This window comes from Parasteatoda tepidariorum, chromosome 3, assembly GCF_043381705.1.
Source record: "Parasteatoda tepidariorum isolate YZ-2023 chromosome 3, CAS_Ptep_4.0, whole genome shotgun sequence".
Taxonomy (NCBI): Eukaryota; Metazoa; Arthropoda; class Arachnida; order Araneae; family Theridiidae; genus Parasteatoda; species Parasteatoda tepidariorum.
Window position 1 is genome coordinate 57,601,265 of NC_092206.1, and position 23,180 is coordinate 57,624,444.

A 23,180-nucleotide genomic window follows, 5' to 3' on the forward strand; every position below is an offset into this window, starting at 1 on the left:
CCCCCGCAGGAAAAACTGTTGCCATGAATGGGTGAACCTGGTCTGCAACAATGTTCGAGTAGCTTACAGACGTCAGGGATTGTTCTATGAAGATTATGGGTCCTAATGTGCACATGTGAAAACAATGTGAAAACATTGTTCCTGGGCGAGAAATCATGAAAACCTGGGCGAGCCCTTTGTTATAGATGGAGGGTGGTCATAATTTATTGGCTCTTCGGTGTATATACTTTACATATTGATGGTGCTTTTATTAAGTGACCATCAATTTTCAATGCTATAAGTTCATTTCTGATTTAGCATGTATTTTTACTATCGATGCAGGGTAACTACTTTTATAATATGCACAGTGTATGATTTTGTAAAAGAAAAGACATAGATGTGTTTTTAAAAATGTTTATTGGTGTTGCTCTATGGAGAAACATGATTTATCGAAACTATATTAAAAGAGAACACTACTGACACATAAATGAGACTCATGCAGCTCGTCTTGCATTTGTATGGAACGCTCAACAAATGTGCTGTGGTGGATAATTGCATATACTATCACGAATTCTTTTGGTAAGTTATCCATGTTTTATCTGCTTTTTCATGTTCTCCTTTGCAAATTAAATGTAAGTTTGCCTAATTATTTTATTATGTATGCATTTCATAATAAAAAAGATAAAAGTTAAAAAGTCATGTTTATAAAAAGCATAATAAATAAAAATTTCAACTTTTTTTGTAAAAATAAATATTACACTTGATGGCATATAGAATTAAAAATTACTTCCACCATCGCCCTCTTCCCTTTTAATAAAATAAATAAGAGCCCCACTGTAAATTTAACTGAAGTTATCAAAACCAGTTTGAGGAACGTAGGTTCTTGTTAAAAAAAATTTAAGGTACTCCAATTTTTTTAAACTTGAAAGGCAAACTTTAGTTTTTAAAATAGAATAATATAGACCTTTATTTCATAGATGTATTGCGACCATTTCAAAGTTCTTATAAAAGAGAGATAATTGGCTTGAAACCATGATTGTATTATTCTTACTTTATATGAGGAAACTGATTTCATTGAGCAATATTTAGTTTTTCAAATTAATGTAGCCACAGATCCTCATCAAATATTTAGAATTAATTATTTATTTTAAAAAAAATACATTTCTGTGTTGAGGAGACACAAAATAGGAGGATATGAAAACGTCTTAACTCTTTCAACTATAACAAAACAGGTTTCTGTTTTCAAATTACAATAAATGCATATTTGATTTAAGCCATGGAGTTCATATTCAGTTATTATGTTAAAGTTATAATGATGATTTGTTATCAGAAAAAATATTTTTTTAAAATAATGACTCACTAGGTTTTGACAAGGAAGTTTTGCTGTTTTTCTTACTTTTTCATGAAAATATTTTGCTCCACATTTTTTTAAACCAAGAGCTTTGTGCATAACAGTAAGCATTTTACGAACACTTTTGTATTTGTACGAATTAATATAAAACTTTAATACTGCAAAATAATTTAGATAGAGTCAGTAGAAACTGACAAGACATCTATCACAAAAATATTTGATATTATTTTATTTCTACTGTTAAAATACAGTAAGTTTCAAACATAGAGTTAAAAAATGCTCTTATTTTTAAAACATATACATATTAATATTTTTAAATATAATTTCGATGATAAACATAGTAATAATTTTAAATATAATTATAAATTAGTAATTATGAGGTAAATTTGATTATTAAAAGAATAGCTTTATTAACAGATTAAAATTATAAGAAAAAGGTCCTATCACATACATGCATTAAAGAGGGATGGGACATGTTTTTATAAATTGAAAGAGAATTCCATAATTCCCAAAAAAATACCTTAAAAAACATAGTATCTTTTATTTACTTTAGATTATTTGAATTTAAAATTGCATCTCGAAGATCATTGAAACAAAAAATAGTGATTAATGACGTCTTCTTAACCTTTTCTGCAAGCTTATACTTATATTTCTCCTTTACCCTGGGTTATCTATCAGACGAGCTTTACTAATTAAATTGTCTCTATTTTTAATGAAGAAAATATGGAAACATTACAAATCATGTCCTACACTTCAATATGCTTAATATTTTAATCGAAAATTAACTTTTGATTTAAAGAAGTAGTTGTAGTAGGTCTTCAAAAAATCTAAAGTTTACCAGTTTTAAATGAAGTTAATCAAAAAAAAAAGGGATTTATTAATTTGTAAGCTTTTAGTGCTGTGAAGTATCTTTTTTCACTTAAATGACCCATAGAATCCAGCCGCTTAATTAAACAGGCTCATTAAATAAGAAGCTATGGTATTTATAACTTTTGAAAAAGTTAAAAGCAATGTTTATTTTAGATAAAATTAGGTACTTTCCCTCTCTTTACGTCAAGGAATGGAATGTTTTCATTTCCACTTTCTTACAATAATGATTAATTAGGTTCTGATAGAGTTATTACTTCCCCCATTAAAATATTACTTTTAGTTTCCTTACATTTATACTGCTTTCAACTTCATTTTAGAAAATGATTCTAAAAATGTGTATTAAAGGTGGTCATTATGGAACATCCTGCATAATCTCTTTTTTTTTGACAATAACACAACCGAAAACACTTACTAAGAAGTTTTCTGCAAATGTTTCTATTGGCATTTATGGCCCCATGGTATAAATCCGATGGGCAAAATTGATTCATTAAAGTATTCACTAAAAGTGTTAGAGGATGACAGTAATATCTCGATGGAGTTATTGAGGTGTTATTTGTTACAATGTTATGCATTCTATTAAAGATATAGGTAAAGTTTATTTGGAAACCCTAATACACTGTAAGAAATATCTCAGAAAAAATGATTAAATAACAATTTAATTAATTGTCATTTATCGTTTTCAAATAAAACAGTCAAATAGCCATAAATAAGATGGTATTCAAACTGTTATTATGTGTACCGTTAATAGTACTGTTTATTAGCTGCCTTCACCTAATATGGTTAAACGATCAGAATTTTATTGCACCCACCAGGCCCACCTAATAAAGCCACATAATTCCTTGCAGTTGGGTACATATTACAGCGGAGAGGGTTTATCTGTCAACCTCGTGACCAACGGAACGGGGGATCGAGTCCCAGTATTGACACACAATGTTTCTTCCATTCCCATCAGCACGTGAAGAGTTTCCATTATCTTTCAATTTCCAATTTGTGACCCTGGAATATTAGAATACGATGCTCTTATTCACGCATAGATAACATCACCATAAAAATGCTTAACACAAAAAGCCTATCATTTCCGGCATTTTGAAACCATGTTAGTTTTAAAAGCATAAAATACCGTATAGTTTTGTATTCATGATTTTTTAACCATACTTGTATTCAGTTTCAAAACCGCAAAGGTAAAAAAAAATGCTCTTTACCGTGATCTTTACGGTTTATTGGATGGCCAGACTGCTGCAGGTTGTTTTACAATAATTTTAGAATGAAAATCTTAACAGAGTAGATTTACATATTGGTTAATATATAAGCTGTATTGAATTCAACTGCTAGTACGTCTGCACATTTTTGAAGTAAAATAGATGTAAAGCAAAATTTTTAAGAAAAAGTGGATATTGATTCTTTAAATATTTATGCCTTTTACCTTATTTTTATCTTTTAAAAGAAGAAAAAAATTTTGTACAATGGAAATTAATTCATAACAATTTTTTTTAAATAATTAATTTAACACAGTTTAGAAGTTTTTGCTTTATTTTGTTATGTGAAATTCAGCGTCATTTGGAAACCGGATAAAAAATTGTTAAATAGGTATACGTAATTTTAAAGAACAATTAATTATTTTATATCATTTGAATCTTTTTCACACATTTATTAATAAGTTTTCATGCTCTATAAACCATTTTTAATGATTTAAAGAAACTTTAACACTCTAATTAGTTAAAGCTAATTATTAATCAAGTTGCGCAATCAGGCACAAAAATTTCTTCTCCAAATCAAAGATTAATTTACGCAATGATAATATTTATTTTTTTAAAACATAATTGCTTTATATAATTATTCAGTATTTTATTTATTTACAGACAAGAAATACAATTTTTATATCTTTTTCATCGATTTATTTTTAAATGACAAAATTCAAAATTTAATGTAAAATTGATCAAATTTATCTTGAGATATAAATATTTGAAAATGTGACATTTTCCTTAAAGTTTAAGTAATGCAAATTCTTATATTTTTATTAATTGTTTAATATAACAATTTTAGAATGCAATTTAAAGTACTTAACGCCGTTATAAATCAGATAATTGCATTAAAATATTGTTTTCATTAGAATTTTTCGTTTCTGGTAATAACTTTGATGAAAACAATTTGTTTTTAATGTTTTGAACAACTATATTTTCAATTCTCTTTACGATAATTTCTTTAAAATAATATTCTATCTTCAATAATTCCCTATAATTCTGTATTTCTTGCTCTATAGGGTATCTTCTAATTCTTAAAATGTAAAGAAGAATAATACAAAATTGCTTGCATCTCAAAGAGGATATTTTTCGGAAAACAATAATGGCCCTGAACTTTGAAACCAATCCATATTTAAGGTGGCAATTCAAGGATATGCAAATTACATCAAAAATAAAGGACTTATAAATTCTATATCAATTCTATTATTTCAAGCATATACAAATTCAACTATTATTATTTTATAATCCTGGTAAAAGCTCACGTTTTTTAAAATTTAATTGTCAGTAAATATTGACGCACAATTAGTGCTAAAATATATTACATAATTAGAAATATTACTAAATGCCTGTGGAAAATTTGAGACTTTTAATAATTATTTTTCTTAAGAAGAAAGTTTTTAAATATCATTTGAGCAGTCATGAATCGAGTGATGAAATATATAAATTACAACATTAAGTACAGTCATAAATCAGTCACTGTAAACATTTTCTGACGTCTTAATTTAGTATTTATAGATGCATATCACTTTCATTATGAGGGGAATCAAATTGTTTCCCAATACAGCTGTAATTATCTCAATTATGTAAGTCACTTTGTATTCTGATATATTCTAACTGCTAACATGAGACGAAAAGGTGTTTATGTACTATATGTTGCTATAAAATAAAATTAGAATTTTGGGGTAAAAGCTAGCACTTAGACCAAAGGATTTATCTTCGTACTATACTAAATGTTAACGAGATTATTCTAATAATTCCACGTTGAGAAAAAAATTATAGTCAAGACTACTAGAATATAGTAAAATTTAGTCTTTCTGCCTCTATGGGTACACCATAAAGCTCGGTAAATTTTTACAAAGCGCTTTGATAATGATTTTGGTTAAATTAATAGTAAAATATGGTTTCGTAATATGTTTTAAATTTTTTTTAATTTTATTATGATACCTTAGAGCATGGCATAATTTTTTTCTATTCGGTTAAATTTACTTTTCAGTTTTGTATTTTTTAAAAATAAAATGTGGGATAATAAGAACTATGGTTTTGAAAACCACAATTTCCGGTAAATCAGCACCATATGAACAAAAAAGTTACCAAATGAGTGGCTTAAATACTGAACATTTTGATTTTATTAACCGGAATTGTGGTTTTATTTCCAGAAATTTTATTACCATACAGTTAGGTAACTTTACCAGAATTTTTTTTTTCCATGTGGAATACGAACGAAAACAAAATATGATAATACAATATACTAATACTATAATACAATACGATTATAAACTAAATACGTTACAAATACAATTATAAAGGATATCTCTGTCTTGAGAAGTGGTCCACATCCCGAAAGGTTACATGGTGATCCAGTCAGATACTGAAAGATACAAGTCATAACACGTTTCTGATTAGTTAAATTTTGGAATTTTAACAGGAAATTTTTATATAAATAGAGGTTTGCTCATAACTTTTCATTTCCATATGTTGTTAAATTTCTAACAAAATAGCTGACATTTTGCTTGATAGTGTTATGAAAATAAGGATAAATGATCTTCAAAGTTTACGACGATCTCCGGGCACATTAAAATAGTTCCCAGTAATAATAAATATACATTTTTTGCTTCAAATTTAGTTTGTGACACTATTTTATTTCGTTACATTAAGTTCATAGTACTATTTATGTCTGTTGCAGTACTTTAGGCTCTTCTGCCATCCATATATTTCAATAAAATGATTAAATGCTGCAATAAAAGTTCTCACTTTTATGAATGAGAAAAGTCACACACGTTATTACTTTCCTTTCACTCCGATTTTCTGATTGATGTTACTACCAGAATATGGTAAAATTCAAAATATACCGTGTTTCTAGCTCTATGGGAACAGTAAAGAGCTCGGTAATTTTTACCGAAGCATTTTGGTAATGATTTCGGTAAAATTAATAATTAACTAAAGTTATATAATATATAATAAAAATGTGTAATTTTATCATGATTTAGAGCCTGGCATTATTTATTCGGTTAAATTTACTTTCAAGTTTTATATTTTTTACAAAATGTGTGGTAATAAGAACTATGATTTCAAAAACAGTATTTCTGGTAAACGGACCGGAAAAATAGGCATATTAATGATTTAAATACTGTATGCTTTGGTTTTATTAAGAAAAATTACGTTTTTGTAGAAATATCAAACAGTACTCTGAGTAAAAAACAAAGCAATTTCATTAATGATTAAACCTTAGATTTATAAATTGTCTTAAATTATCTTTTTTGAAGAATTCAGATTTACATTTGCACTGTAGTGTAATAACAGATGATATGTAAAGCCCTCCCCCCAAAAAAAGGTTTTATGCTTTGTCTTTCCCATACGCTAAGCATGTTTGTTGATTTTCACCACACTTCAATAATAATTAAAAAAATTATTACATTTTTATAAAATCTTTCGACTGTATTATGTTTTCACTAGTTTCTCCCCTTTTTTAAATGTTGGAAATTTTTTTCATCCAATAAGCTTTACTTTGAATAATTAAATTTCAAATTACCAGAAAATCTTACATTAATTTTTCAAATAAGCAGCAATGGTTCATTTCCGTGCATATTTAAAAAATTGTATCATAATTCCTGTAGGTATAAATATGTTAATTTTTTAGCTATCATTCTCAACTCATTTAATTTAAAACATTGTTTTCGAAATTTGTCTCAATTCCGCTTTTATGTATCATACTAAGCAAATTAAAGACACGTTATCTTTCAAACATTAACAGTCCTAAAAATTTAATTGAACTGTACCAGTGCAGGCCTTGTAGTGGATAAAAGAAATATTCGGGACATTTTTTTAAACAACTTACAAATGCTATATTACTTTTTTGATGATGTAAAATTGGTAATTAAGTTTTGTTTTTATAAAATGACGTTATTTCCAAAAAAGTTGTAAGCGATGAATCATGCGGATAAGGCTATGCGTCCGAATAAAGTATTTCATGGACGGTCCCACTATGTGAATTATATTATTTTTTATATTTTTAAATCACTTATTGTGCTGATGGAAATCATGATGTGGCTATTTTGTTTTAATTCGTCTATGGTTTATTTTAGTATCAATCAGTCAGAGCCAGGAGATTTTATATAATAAATTTTTTTTAAAGCACACTTTTCCATTTGCAGAATAGATTTTCTTAAACATTAATTCGCCCTCTGGTGACAAAATTGTAAACCAATTTTTTTTTAAAGCTTTTTCCATACCTTTGCAATTTTTTAGCAAAGTTTCTACTCTTTCTAATTACCCACACGGTTTCTTAAATACATAATTTTGAAATGCGTTTTTAAATCCTTGTTTAAGATCTGTATGAATACCATCACCTTCTGCTTGTTCCTTGATATTTCCTCCAAATTGCCCGTTCAATCTTAGCTTCTTTCAATAAAATTTCGAACTCAGAATAAAACCTAAAGCAGGAAGACAATTGTATACGAATTAGTAAACAATAAACAAATAAGTGAGCACTATGTAAACAACTTAACTTAAAATATCAAGATAAGAGAGATATGATTTATCATAAAGCTTTTCTTTCTTCTTACAGAATTTTTTTTTTAAATTTTGATTTTTCTAATTTTTTTTAAACTTAATTAATGCTATGTTGTCTCTTTGTGACAGTGTTGGTGCAGAATATCAAAACAATACAAGGAAAATTTTTATAATTGTTTGATTTTTTTCAAATAACCATTTTTTAATTATGTCATAATATTTCTCTATTATAGGACAATTTTAGTATTTGACAGGAACCTCTGTTGCATAAGTTAAATCTTTGATTTGTAGCAACCATTTTTTATTTGTACACGACTTATTTAATATTTAAGCAGAAAATAAGTGCAAGGGAAAATCCTCCATAATTAATTAAAAAAATTTTTTTTTGAGATCAGAATTAAGCAAAACAAAACTTATAAAGAAACAAATGGAAGTTTTGTCTAAATCTTATCTTTAGCCAACACTCTACAATGTTAGAAATTTCTTGAAAAAAAATGGTTAAATGACAATCTATTTAATTGTTACTTTACCATATTCAAACGATACAGTCCAATAACCGTAAAGATGGTATTCAAACTGTTCACTGTGAGAAAAACCGTTTATTAACTGCTTTCACCTAATATGGTTTCACAACCAGAATTTTATCGTACCAACTAGGATCACCTAATGAAGCCACTTAGTTCCTTTCTGATTGATACATATTATAGCCGAGAGGGCTAATATGTTTATCTGATGACCGGCAGATCGGGGGTTCCAGTTTCAGCGTTGACATCATAATATTTCCTCTAACGCATGAATAGTTTCCCGTATCTTACACTCCCTAAATTCTATCCTTGAACTATTAGAGTACGATAATCTCATTCACGCCTAGATGGTAGCACCATAAAGCTGCTAAAATCTATCCAATGCCCAGTTAATTCTCTTTTTCTACGGTTTTGAAACCATGCTAGTTATAAACGGTTATAAAACCGTAATTTTTTTTAATTCATGGCTTTTTAACCGGACTAGTTGTAAACGGGTTTAAAACCGTAAAGATAAAAAATTTTCTTCTCTGTAAACCTGCCGATTATTTTACCATAATTTCAAAATGAAAATTCCAACAGTGTAGTAGAAATTTTGATACAAACATTCTGGCTCCGTTATTAAAAGACGGATATTCTCTAGATATGTTTATGAATCATTTTAAAAATAATTCATTACTTCTAAAAGTATTATTTTCTAACAAATGCCATTACATACGTAAAATTAGAGAGAAAAAAATATCAAAGTATATATCATTTTGACTGATACGACTGTACAAATTCACTTTCCTTTTCTCACTACCGCCATTATTTCTCCCATTTACAGAAAAAAATAAAGGGCAATAGCCGTCACATGTACACAGTACAATAAATAAATATGCAATATACAAATAAATAAGTTTTAAAAAATAACATTATAATATTTTTAGTATAAATATATATGTTACCGTTAAAGTGTGAAACCCGTTATTTCATAGAATAACTGGTTATTTCATGAAATAACCAGGCAAGTCAGATAAAGTATATAAAATTATTGAATTTTACGATTTATCCAGGTATTCTATAGAATAACGATTATTTGATCGTTAAAGTATGAAATACAGCACTAGAAAGTTCTTTGAACCGGTTCTAGCTGCTTTTAGTCAATTTTGAACAGCTTAAAGCTGCTTTGCAAGGACATGTGAGTGTAGGTGCGCGTCATTTCGTTGCTTTTAATATAACGTAGTTATTAATATAAGCAATAATAAATTATATCACCTACTTTTCCTTATTATTTATCAATTAATCATCCGCAAAAGGGATAAAATGCATTTTTCGGGGGATTTTAACTATTTATGATCAATTAATTTACAAAATAACTTTGAAATTAACGGTCATCATTAAATATTTCATAGAATAAATAGGTAAAGTATGAAATTTTTTATCTATTATATACTTTAACTAACTTGTCTAGTTACTTCATGAAAAACCAAGTTATTTTCTGAAATGCTGTTGTTGTCGTCGCTCAATAAGGCAGAGGGGGTGTCATTGTTCTTGTTTTATAGTGGCGCCATCTTATGGCCAATAATTCGACTTCTACCACACACATAAGTCACACCCGTTTTATACGGCTGACCCATTCTCACATCCATTCATTCATCCACAGATCGTAATTTTGACCTGAACCACAGAACGATCAATCTCCAATTCAGCACCCCCAGAGGTATAATTTGTTATAGAAAATGGAGGTCTTTGTGACCCGACAAATTTAACGTGCACCAGTCGAAAGGCTGGATTCGAGCTCACGAAAGTGAGTCCACCGCCCTGCCGACCAGCCTATTCCGACCCCTAATTCTATGAAATAACTGAATTATATACTTTAACGATAACTTTATATAATACTAAATTTGATGTTTTTCTAAAAGCAAATGTGTCACAATGCAACTTTTTATCAGATGCAACATAAATTGTTGAAGAAGAGCTAAGTAAGATAAAATGGTTTAGTGAGACAAGGACGGAATAAACGGGACTTACATAAAATTTAAATTCAATTTAAATTTCAATCAAAAATCAATCAAATTTCAATTGAATTTCAATTAAATTTCAGTCAATTTAAATTCAATTCAAATTTAAATTAAAAAATAGTATATTAGTCTACAATAGCTATGTCTATAAGACATAAGCATACTAATAAAAATATTTAAGTAAGAAATAACTGCTTTTTTGTTCATTCGTAACAAATTTTTAGATTAGTATTTCATAAAATTTTTCCTCAAATTCATAATTCTAAATAGTTTCATACATTTATATAAATTGCTTACTTATAAGCAGCAAAGCTTTTCTATTCTTATTATAAATAACACTAAATTACAATTTCACTAAGATAGGTTAAATGGTAATGATATCAAGCATAATGTAATTCCAGGGTTATTTAAATTTGATTTTATGATTTTGTACTACCTAAGGAAATTTTTAATTTAACCATCATATTTAAGCAAAGATGTATGATTTCCAAGTACATAAAAACAAGTAGAATTGATATCTAGGATTCATGGATGAGCTGTCTTTTCCAACATATAGGGCTAATAATTCTTTCATATGTCATTGAACTTTCTTATAGTTCCAGTAAAACGTTATAGTATTCCCTAAATTGAGTTTAATTAAAAAATTGAACAAAACTAAAATTAAAAACTCATTTCTTCACTAAGTCTTATTTCCAGAAGGATGAAAAATAATTTTCGAAAAATTTGTTCTTTTCTTCATTTTTCTATTGTATCTTTAAAATATAATACAAATATTTTCAAAAACTCTATTTTATTGAATTGTCGAGAATCTAATTGATATTTAAAGAATAAAAATTATATAAGCGCAAGCATTATCTTGGGTATTATTAAATATGCATTAATAATAATAATTTTTTTTTCGATTTCCTTTTTTCTTTATTTGATGAACATGATAAAAAATGAAACTATGTTGAATACTTGTCACTTTTAAAAATAAATAGTATAAGAACGATTTAATAAGAATATTTCTTTAATAATTCATTTTAATTAGTTCGTTTTAGGTTGTAAAGTTTCCTTTATAAAATGGAAACCAATCTGATGAAAATTATGGTATATCATTGAGAAATTAAAAATGTATCCACAATGAAATTGAGTTGAGTCTTGTTATTATTTTTTGTGTCTTAACGTTGTATTAACAATGTAAGAAAACTATACATAAAGAAATTTTCTTTTTAGAAACATAGAAAAGCTTATATGAAAACTATGTAATGATTTTTAGAAAAAAAGTAATTCTGAAATAATAATTGAATGAAGTTGTGTTACATTTATCTCTTGTTTATTAATTGATATATTTTGTAACAAATTTAGCACATTTTAAGAAATTTAAAAATCTTTTTTAAAAGAATTATATAATTATAATAATTTCTTAGTTCAGAAAATTGCCCTTTTTCTGTCACTATTTGGTTTATTATTTCCTCCATAAAATAAAATTATTTCATAATCTGCGATTTAAAATTACAAAAAGTATAATTAAATATGCACTGTATTGATCATGAATTGACAAAAGTTAAATATGTCTATGGTTTCAATTATTTTAATAATGCAAAATTTTGTTCTTCATTTCCAAAAATACTTAGTGATACCTTTCATAAGTTTTTCTTCGAATTTTAGGTCAAACAATGGAATATAATTTTTTCCTAATTACATTAATTTTTCCTTGTTTTAAACAAGCTTTAATAAGTTTTAATACATACTCAAAATCCTATAATGAAATTGCTTTATAAAAGAGCGCATGCGTAAACTAATGCCAAATAGGTTTCGTATTTCTCAAAAGAATAAGGCATTTTTTCTTCTATTGACGACAGATGGCGGCACAAGTTATTATTTTCATAAAAATGCACAAGCTGTCTTCTTCAAAATGGTTTCCAAAATGTCCGACATTTTTACAGTATCAAGAATTTATTTTATTTCGTGAAATTTTAAATTTTTTCAAGAAAAACATTTTAACACAATTCTTAAAAAAGAAAAAAACAGAAATCCCTTCCTATATAGTAAATTCTTAAAATTTTGATAGAGAAAAAAGATTGTTTAAAATTAAAATTAATTTAATAACTTGCTTTTCTTTAACATTTTAATGAAAATGTTGCTTTTCTTTAAAATTTGTCCTATGTATTTTTTTAACATTTTTTTGTTTATTTTTTACTTTACCATGCTTATTTTTCTGTTAGTTGAAGATAAAAAAAAAATAATAATAATGCGCAACACATAATGCATATAATATAATAATAACACAGAAAGATTTTTTGAAAAAAAAAAAAAAGGAATAAAAGAATAAGAAAGTAAGAAAAATAGATTTACTAAATCTCAAAGAAATAATCTGAAATAATTGGAGAAAATTACCAATAATCAATCATGGTGTTTTAAGCAAACAAGAATTTAGAAATTAAAGATTTTAATTGCAAGTAATGAAAAAAATTATAAAACAAAAATAAGTTTTCGAAAAATAGTTATAATTTGTAAATTCTTACTCTTTTATGCATCAAAAATAATGCCCAAAAATTTTCTGATAGATGTAAAATTTATGCATGTTTATGAACTTACACATAAAATATCTTTATGAAAACTTTTGTTTAAGCATATCAATTATAAAAGATACAAAATTTTTCTTTAAGTTAATAGGAGGCATATAATATTTAATGTTTTTAGTAAAATATTATTTTTAGAGCAATAGTTTATTTTTCAAAACTAATTCTTATATAAATCACGCATTTTTCAAAATGATTAAGCAAAATATTGCTTAAAAATTATTTCCTAACATACATTTTCAAAAAATTAGAGAAAAATATTGTTTACTAATTATTTTATAAGATATTAAAATATTAGTACAGTAAAAATGAGATTTTTTGCNGTTTTTTTCTTCGATTTCCTTTTTTCTTTATTTGATGAACATGATAAAAAATGAAACTATGTTGAATACTTGTCACTTTTAAAAATGAATAGTATAAGAACGATTTAATAAGAATATTTCTTTAATAGTTCATTTTAATTAGTTCGTTTTAGGTTGTAAAGTTTCCTTTATAAAATGGAAATCAATCTGATGAAAATTATGGTATATCATTGAGAAATTAAAAATGTATCCAAAATGAAAATTGAGTAATGTCTTGTTATTATTTTTCGTGTCATAACGTTGTATTAACAATGTAAGAAAACTATACATAAAGAAAAAAGATTTTCAGAAAAAAAGTAATTCTGAAATAATAATTGAATGAAGTTGTGTTACATTTACCTCTTGTGTATTAAATGATATATTTTGAAACAAATTTATCAAATTTTAAGAAATTTAAAAATATTTTTTCAAAGAATTATATAATTATAATAATTTCTTAGTTCAGAAAATTGTCCCTTTTCTGTTACGATTTGGTTTATTACTTCTTGCATAAAATAAAATTATTTCAGAATTTGCGATTTCAAATTACAAAAAGTATAATTAAATATGCACTGTATTGATCATGAATTGACAGAAATTAAATATGTCTATGGTTTCAATTATTTTAAAAATGCAAAATTTTGTTCTTCATTTACTGATACTATTATACTTAGTGATACCTTTCATAAGTTTTTCTTCGAATTTTAGGCCAGCTCCAAACGATGGAATTTAATTTTCTCCTAATTACCTTTATTTTCCCCTTGTTTTAAACAAGCTTTAATAAGTTTTAATACATACTCAAAATCCTATAGCGAAATTGCTTTATAAAAGAGCGCATGCGTTAACTAATGCCAAATAGGTTTCGTATTTCCCAAAAGAATAAGGCTTTTTTTCTTCTATCGACGACAGATGGCGGCACAAGTTATTATTTTCATAAAAATGCACAAGCTGTCTTCTTCAAAATGGTTTCAAAAATGTCCGACATTTTTACAGTATCAACAATTTATTTCATTTCGTGAAATTTTAAATATTTTCCAGCAAAACATTTTAGCGCATGTTTTAAAAAAGAAAAAAACACAGATCACTTCCTGTATGTAAATTTTTAAAATTTTAATGGAGAAAAGAGATTGTTTAAAATTAAAATTAATTTAATAACTTGCTTTTCTTTAACATTTTAATGAAAATGTTGCTTTTCTTTAAAATTTATCCTATTTTTTCATTTTTTTGTTTATTTTCTACTTTACCATGCTTATTTTTCTATCAGTTGAAGATAAAAAAAAAATTAATAATAATAAGCAACGCATAATGCATATAATAATAATAACACTGAAAGAAAGATTTTGTGAAAAAAAAGAAAGAAAAGAAGAAAAGTAGAAAAATAGATTTATTAAATCTCAAAGAAATAAACTTTAATAATTGGAGAAAATTACCAAGAATCAATCATGGTTTTTGCTGGCAAACAAGAATTTAGAAGATTTTAATTGCAAGTAATGAAAAAAAATTATAAAACAAAAATAAGTTTTCGAAAAATATTTATAGCTTGTTAAATGCAAAACAGCAAAAATTATAGCATTTATTTTAACTTGTTCTTTTATGCATCAAAAATAATGTCCAAAAATTTTCTAATTGATTTACAATTAAATGCATGTTTGTGAACTTATATATAAAATATCTTTATAAAAACTTTTGTTTAGCATATCAATTATAAAAGATACAAATTTTTTTAAAGTTAATCGGAGGCATATAATATTTAATGTTTTTAGTAAAATATTATTTTTACAGCAATAGTTTATTTTTCAAAAATAATTCTTATACAAATCACTCATTTTTCAAAATGATTAAGCAAAATATTGCTTAGAAATTATTTCCAAACATACATTTTCAAAAAATTAGAGAAAAATATTGTTTACTAATTATTTTATAAAATATTAAAATATTAGTACAGTAAAAATGAGATTTTTTGCTTACTGACCTGAACTTTATAAACCGAAAGAAATTACTATAAATCATAAATTCTATGTTTAAATGAGAAAAAAAGTTCCCATATTTTGACTTTTATAAAATAGATAAATGTATTTTCAACAGTGTTATGCATTTATCCGTTGTCGGTTTATTTTTAGGCCCACCACAAATTTATAGATTACAATTCATTAATTTTCGATTTAAAATTTTAATTTTTCAATTGTCAGAAAATTTAATTTCAGTGTTTACTTGTAATTCAATCTCTGCATCAGTCAGTCCACAGAATTTTTAATTTTGAAAATTCATTTTTAGAACCTTGGATTTTTACTCTCAAAATTAAAAATAGTTGTCCAGAATATACTAAAACTATAACCCATATTAACATGTCAATAAGTTTTACATAGACATTTGTAAATCAGAAATGTTTTTAATTATTTAACGAGAACAATATTTAATTCTGATTTTAAAATATAGTTCATTCAACAATATATGCAATAAATAGGATGAAAGATCAAATTTAGAGAAACAAATAAAAGTAGTGCGAAGAATACTATTAAATAACGGCTAAAATTTCAATCTTAAAAACAAAAGTTTCATGCTATGTATGTATATTAACATTACATGAATATAGACTTACATAATTACGGAAATAGAGAGAAAAATACCACACGTAAAACGTAGTCTTACGCGTGGTATCAATTTTTTAACAGTTCTTATAAATATTATAAAGAACAAACTTAATAACTTTTCCCATTTTTGAAACAATTGTTTATTCCAAATTTGGTCTGAAATTCTCTTAAAAAATTAAAGATAAAATTTTTTTTTTTGAAGTTTTATTAAAATAATATTTTATAATCTTGCTTTATTTTAGTTTACTATATTATAATTTATTAGACTTTTATTGCTTTTTATAATTGTTTTATTCTGTCAGTTGATCTTCACATGATCAATTTCTCTGAAATTATATTTCACAGAAAAAAGTAATGAAAATTTTATGCTTTTGAAATTTGCTAATTTTTATTCTTTTAACAATTTTTTTTTAAAGATTTTTATTACTTAAAAGTTATACTGAAAGGGAAACAAAAATATTTGTAATTTTTGCAAACTTTTTTCATTCATTTTCATAAAAATAAATAGTCATAAAAATTATGCATTGTGTAAATTTGTTTCTTGATTTTATTTTATCAGCATACTTCTGAATTTAAATAAATATGTATGCATCAAATGTATAAGCATGTTTAAATTTGTTTATCTGTTATCGTTATATATAATTTTCCCTGAAAATTGTTTAGCACATTTCGTTAAAAGAAGAAAAGATTTTGATATTTCAAAATATATTTTAAATTACTTCGTGAAAAAAAAGTAATTTTTATGTTTTTAAAAATTCATTATTACTGGATTTATCAATGCTTTTTCGATTCTTCTTTTACGCGTGACAGACGTCCAATCAAACAAAAATAAATAAATAAAATAAAATAAAACAATAAATAAAAATAAAATAAAAATATTAGAAACATTATTTGATTTATTTTATTAATTGATCAATAAAAAATTCGATTTGTAATTGTAATCAATTTTTTTAAAATTTAGCACTCCATATATTTACATTTTAAACTATAAAGAAACATTTCTATTTTGTTTCAGTATTAAAAAAAAAGGTGAAAATTAAGAAACTGTGAGGAAACATTTCTATTTTGTAATATCACAAAAAATACAGAACCATAAAAATTCAAAATTTCTAATCTAAATAAGGAAGGAAAAACTTTGTTATTTTTATTTAAGTTTTAGAAAAACAGTAAGCCGTAAAAAATAAAAAGCTATAAGAACAATTCATTTTAGCTTCAGTATTAGAGAAAAATAGGGAGCCCTAGTAGTTCAACTTCAATGACATTTAAAAAAAATTAGAATTCAAATTATCCTTTGGGAATACTTCCCTAGTTTCATGAGTTTAAAACAAACTTATCTTAGTTTTTAACTCTGAAAGATGTTTTTTTTAAAAAAAGGGCATCGATTTAAAAGAAATACTAGAGTCAAGGTCAATGAATAATTTTGCCTTCTTTTCTATAAACACACGGGTGATGTAACATAATGAAATAAGGCGTTTCTTAGTCACTGTGTTTATATTCAAAAAATAATGACATTTCAATCTTCTTAACCCATGCTTACAATGGCGTAGTTAGAGGGGGATATCTGCCCCCGGGCGCAGTCTTAGAGAAGTGCCAAACCCAAATAACGTAATTAGTAAGGCCCGGATTTTGATGACATTTGCATTTTTTTGCATTTTTTGAATTTTTGAACATTTTTTGTCTTTTAGAGCATTTTTTTAGATTTATAGGGCATTTTTCTTTAAATTTTGGGGCGAATTTTGCATTTTAATGCATTTTTTAAAGTTTTTTGTTAATTTTTTCCAATTTTTACTGTTTTTTTATCAATTTTCATTATTACACTGGCTTCCAAACAATGAAGAAAATCTATGGAATATTAACAGGTGAAGCAAAATCTTTTCAAATTGAAGAAGAATTGTAAGTAAGTGAGACCGTCTTTTTCAAGTACACACCTATAACATCAGTAGACGTTGAAAGAAGCTTCTGCAGGAATGAAAATTTACTTTCAGACAAGAGACGCTCGTTTACATTTCAAGTCATCAAAAAACATTTAATAATCCAATGTAATTCTGATATTTAGAAATATTATGAGATGGAGGTTGTTATATCCATTAAAGTTTCTATACAAAATAAAAATATTTTGTTTGGTGTCAATATATTTTACTTTTTTTGTTTTTTAGGATATAAAACATATTTTTCAAACTTTAATGAACGTAGAACAAGTATTGCATTGCTTTATATTTTTTAAATGACTCATAATAATTTTAAAGGCCAAAATATTTTTTTAATTCAATATTTTTGCTTTATTTAAGGTATTTTTGTGCAATTTTTGCATTTTTAAGGGCATTTTTTGCACTTTTTAAGGGCATTAGTTGAGATTTTTTAGGTCATTAAAATCCGGGCTATAGTAATTAGAAATGAACTCCAGAATAAAATGTTCTTTTCTTCGAAATGTTGTCTATTTCATTTGCTAATTACGAACTACATAAATTTAAATTTTCATCCGATTCATTTAAAAATTAACAGGATGCTTTTTATTATTGTAGTTTTTAATGCATATATATTTTTTAAATATTTTTTGTACAAAGTGGTGACATCCTGCACGAAAAATGTCTTTAAAACTACAAACGTTATAAAAAAAACGATATAATGCATCCTAAATATAATCTTAACTAAACATAAGTAATGCATTTAGTGCTAAATTTTTAACCATTTTTTAAAAATATTTATGACTTTTATAACCTCCATAACACGTGACTGAGTGATTAAGATGAGGAAAAAATTCATCACAAAACAAGAATAAAAAAAACTTTTAATCTTATATTTTGAAGCAAAACATAAATGCCTTAAATTTCATGAAAACTAATCTGTTCATTTCGTAAGCTAAATTTAAACAATAAATATCTTGTTTTAAATTGTTTCATTCTAACATTCTAAAACGAGATGACTTTGCGTCCCGTTTTGTTTGCACATGTATGTATCTTTTAAACCGCAACGTTCTGGATATATCATAAAAGATTGTATTTATCTTCACTATTCTCTTTTTATGTGGTGCTTGAAACTTTATTCTAAAAGGCAATGAAATTTTTAAAAATACTGTTTTCTGAGGTACATAGTCACAGCTTGGGTGAGGTAACTTATCACCTTAAAAATATGAAAAACCAAGCTTATCACCTTAAAATCGACTAAAATTTTATTCTAACACATAGTAAATATATATTTTTATTGAATATTCACACTGACGTTTTACTTAGGAGATTTTTACTTTTGCCTCGTATAATATGAAACGATAATTTTATATAATCTGATAACTTAAGACAAAAATTATTCATATAATTAAACACAAAAAATCATAATTTGGAACAAAAATTATTATAGTCTTAAAAAAAAAACTAGCAGTATGATAGGAGAAGAATTTATTTAGGATAAAACTAAAGAGAATTAGACAATACATGATAAACATATAACATAATTTGAGATAAAAAGCTTTAAGCTTTCTAAGTAGATTAAATCAGATAAAGTGGAGTATTATTGCAAGTTAAGTTTTACATGGTGGTTTACGGGATTAAAGTTCTTTTCATTTGCGTACATAAATTAAAAAATTGCAAAAATATTTTATTTAAACTTAATAACTAATGTTACATAATCAATGTTTATTTACGTTTAATAAACGAAAATGAAACATTTTTCACTTTAATTGTCATAATAAATTGATATTTTTATATTATTAAATTGATAATAATTAAATATTATTTCTGTTATTTTTTTGAAAAATTGTATAACTTGACAATTCTTACTAGATAATATAGTACATAAAAATTCAAAATCAATTAATACCTTATATTATAAAATATCATGTATGGCGATCATTGAGATTTGTAATTTTATAGTAAACGATTCTTTAAAGACTGGTGAATCTTGTAACAATTGCTAGACAAAATGATAGTTTATCTGGCACAGGCTTACAAAATTTCACTGAAATCACTTTACAAGAAATATATATATATATATAAAAAAAAACAATTTTATTAGTTAAAACCGATATCCTTATATATTATGTAAAACTTTTTTGAACAAGAATTATAATACTAATTCTTACATTTAGGTTTTAAAATTCTAACTAAAAAATGCACAAATTACAGGCGATTTCAGGTAAATTAAAGTAATTCTAAATCGCTATTTATCTCGTATTGGTGTAATTAAAAATTATATTATTATAAATTGTTATAAAAAGTAACTAAAAGAGAAGTAACATCCTCAAATATTTTATTTTGGAGCATAATTAAAAAGAAAAAAAAGGAAATAGATGTAAATTATTTTTGTGAATGAAGGAGGGTGGGGTTAATATTTTGTTTACTACTTTGTAAAAATACTATTTCCATTCGTCAAGATTCATATTGCAGTCTCACTTTAAAACTCTTTTTTCTAGTTAATGCTGTTTAACTACTTCAGATAGTAAAATTTATATATCTAATGAAAAAGCATTGCTTCATTTTTCATATGCACGAATTGCATAATACAGTTTAGCCCCTGATTTATTTTAAGCACCTATAAAATAGTTTTTTCTTCCAAAAACGTATATTCATGGTAAGAGAATGTTAAAATAGTGAATTCTCACTTGTGATTGTTTATTGTGATTTGAGTGTATATTAAAAACAATATAATAGATGTAAACATGCAAAAATATCTGCCCATTTTCTATTTTTGTAAAAAAAATCTTAACCTGAATATCTATTTCCTATTTTAACAGAGAAAAGAATTATCCACTTTTATTGTAATTGGGATTCTTTAGTTTTTCTAGAATTAATTGCAACTTTTTTAGAATAATATATACATTTTTAAAAAAAAATTTGATTTGAATTTTGTTTCATCAAATTAAAGTTTAGAGAATTGAAATTTAGAGAACGTCCTCAAAATATTAGATGTCACATAATTAAAACGATATTATTGCTAAACATTATACACATATAAATTCTTCTAACAAAATGGTAATTAATTAAGGAAAAGCTTGAAAAAAATCATTTTGCAGGTATATTATATAATTGCATTAATTATCTAAAAATTAAAGAAGTGGCTAAAAACTGCAATATCTTACCTTTTAATCTTCCAATTATATATGAAAAACTAGACTTATAATTATATCATAATTATTAAACATGAAAATTTTGTTGATGTACCTTAAATATTGGTGTTCATTTATATTAATATTGATGAACCTGAGATTAATGAAAAAATTAATCGGAGAAATTTCAAAAATAGTAGTAAATAATTGTAAGAAAATAAAGGAAGTCTAAATGAAAAAAAAGAAATAATCTAAAATCGTGAAAAGTTTTCAAAAACTTAACTCCCTGAGAGAGCAATTCATGCTTGATTTAACATTTTATTTTACACGTCTACTTAAATTGTTTACTGTATAGTGAAAGACTAATAAAAGATACCAAACAATTAACATAAAGATAAATATTATTTTCAATATAAAGATAAATCTTATTTTAAGATTACTATATTGATTTTAATAAGATGTATCTTTTTTATTTAAATGGTTTTTTTTCTATTTTAATCGAATTAATTTTTTTACGTTAATAGAATTAATTTTATTTTTTATTTCAAGATAATTTATATTTTTTTATTTTATTGGAATTTATTTATTTATTTCAATAAAATGTATTTCATTTTTATTTTAATCGAATGTTTTTATTTTAATAGATTTTTTTTCTATTTTAATCGAACTCTAGCAACAGTATTTTGTAATAAAATACATTAAACTTGAGAATTTGACTTCGTATCGCAATTAACAATTAAAGTATTTAAAGATCATCATTAACAATTAAATAAAGAATAAAAACACTTAAATGAAGAATTTAAAAATTTCTTTGTTCTTAGAAAAGAAAATATTTATCTATTTTTTATTGCAAAATAAAATACATCTTTGAATTTTAGTTTGTTTTATACATTCATCAAACATTTTTGTAGAATAAAACCTAAAAGCATAATTTTTTTCAAATTATTTAGATTTTTAAGATTTATGATTTTAATTTTAAATATGAATAGTTTGATCACTATGATAATTACCAGACGGAATCCTAAATCTTTAAGTGTAAATAAATATATTATTAAAGTAATTATACTTCAAGAAAAAAAACCGAAATTAAAAATTGCGAAATATCCTTGAATTACATGAAGACTACGAGTTTAATTTGGTCCTAACAATATTCTAATTTAAAAACAAAATCATTACATTCCTCGTTTTATTGAAATACTAAATTCAGATCTGAAAACGTCCCACGAATCAATCAACAAATAAGGCACTCAACTTGAAATTTTTGAACTTGGACTAGATATGAACGAAGAAAGTGATCTACACAACTTTTTGCAAAAGAAAAAAAAGAAAAAAATCCACTATACGTACTCACCCGTTGATGCATAACACCCCTTTCCACATCCAATTCTTTAAAATTTAATAGAAAACACCTTTCTTAAAACGGCAGTCCTTCAAACACATGTTCCAATTTAAAACATCTGCCAAAATCTGTTACCAACACATTCCATTAAAGTTTTCAAAACTTAACTTCACCCTCCTGTAAATAAAATTGGGGGAAGGAATGTTCGTTCCCCACTCATCGCGGTGAAGGTTAAACACGTGACAATACCAGATTTCGAAGGAGATATGACCCAATTCCTCCAGAGAAACGCATCTCAAATTTAGTGTTCGAAATCTGCAAACGATTTATTCAAAATAATTTCCAAGTCACTTTCTTCTATAAGGTTTTATGAGTTTTCTCTCCCCCCTCCCCCCTGACTCTAAGATGCTGGCTACTCCAACCGTGGGAGCATTATTTCAACTCTTTCGACCCGGAAAGAGGGTTTGGATGGAGATTGGGAGGTATAAAAAATAAATAAATGAAAAGAAAATCTCGCCGTCTTGAGGTAGATGTAGTACTGCAGTGTGCCCAGATGAATGGATGCATGTGTGTGTGGAGAAAGAACGTCTGGCGTAATTCGGACCTCGTCTATACTTGTATTATTATCTCCGTTATATGGAGGAAGTTTTCGATTCAAGGTCATTTTTTAGTGGCCAGAAGTCAGCTAGGCAGTAGCGGATGCAAAATAGAACGATTTTGATGCAGCATAAAACGTCAGAATTCCAGTTTTTTCTTCTTCTTTTTTTTTTTTTAATTCCATAGGGAATTTTCATCTAAGGAATGAGAAAAATTTTTTTTCTTTCTTTTTTAAA

At 25.5% G+C, this 23,180-nt stretch overlaps 1 long non-coding RNA gene across 1 annotated transcript; it reads right to left on the reverse strand.

The window, feature by feature from the left end:
* Positions 1-379: 379 nt before the first annotated feature.
* LOC122268980 (uncharacterized) lies at positions 380-23,079 on the reverse strand. Its single transcript, XR_006224834.2, has 3 exons — positions 22,360-23,079; positions 7,788-7,871; positions 380-5,809 (listed from the first exon to the last, which is right to left on the reverse strand). It is a non-coding gene; the product is annotated as an uncharacterized lncRNA (long non-coding RNA).
* Between the last annotated feature and the right edge of the window lie 101 nt (positions 23,080-23,180).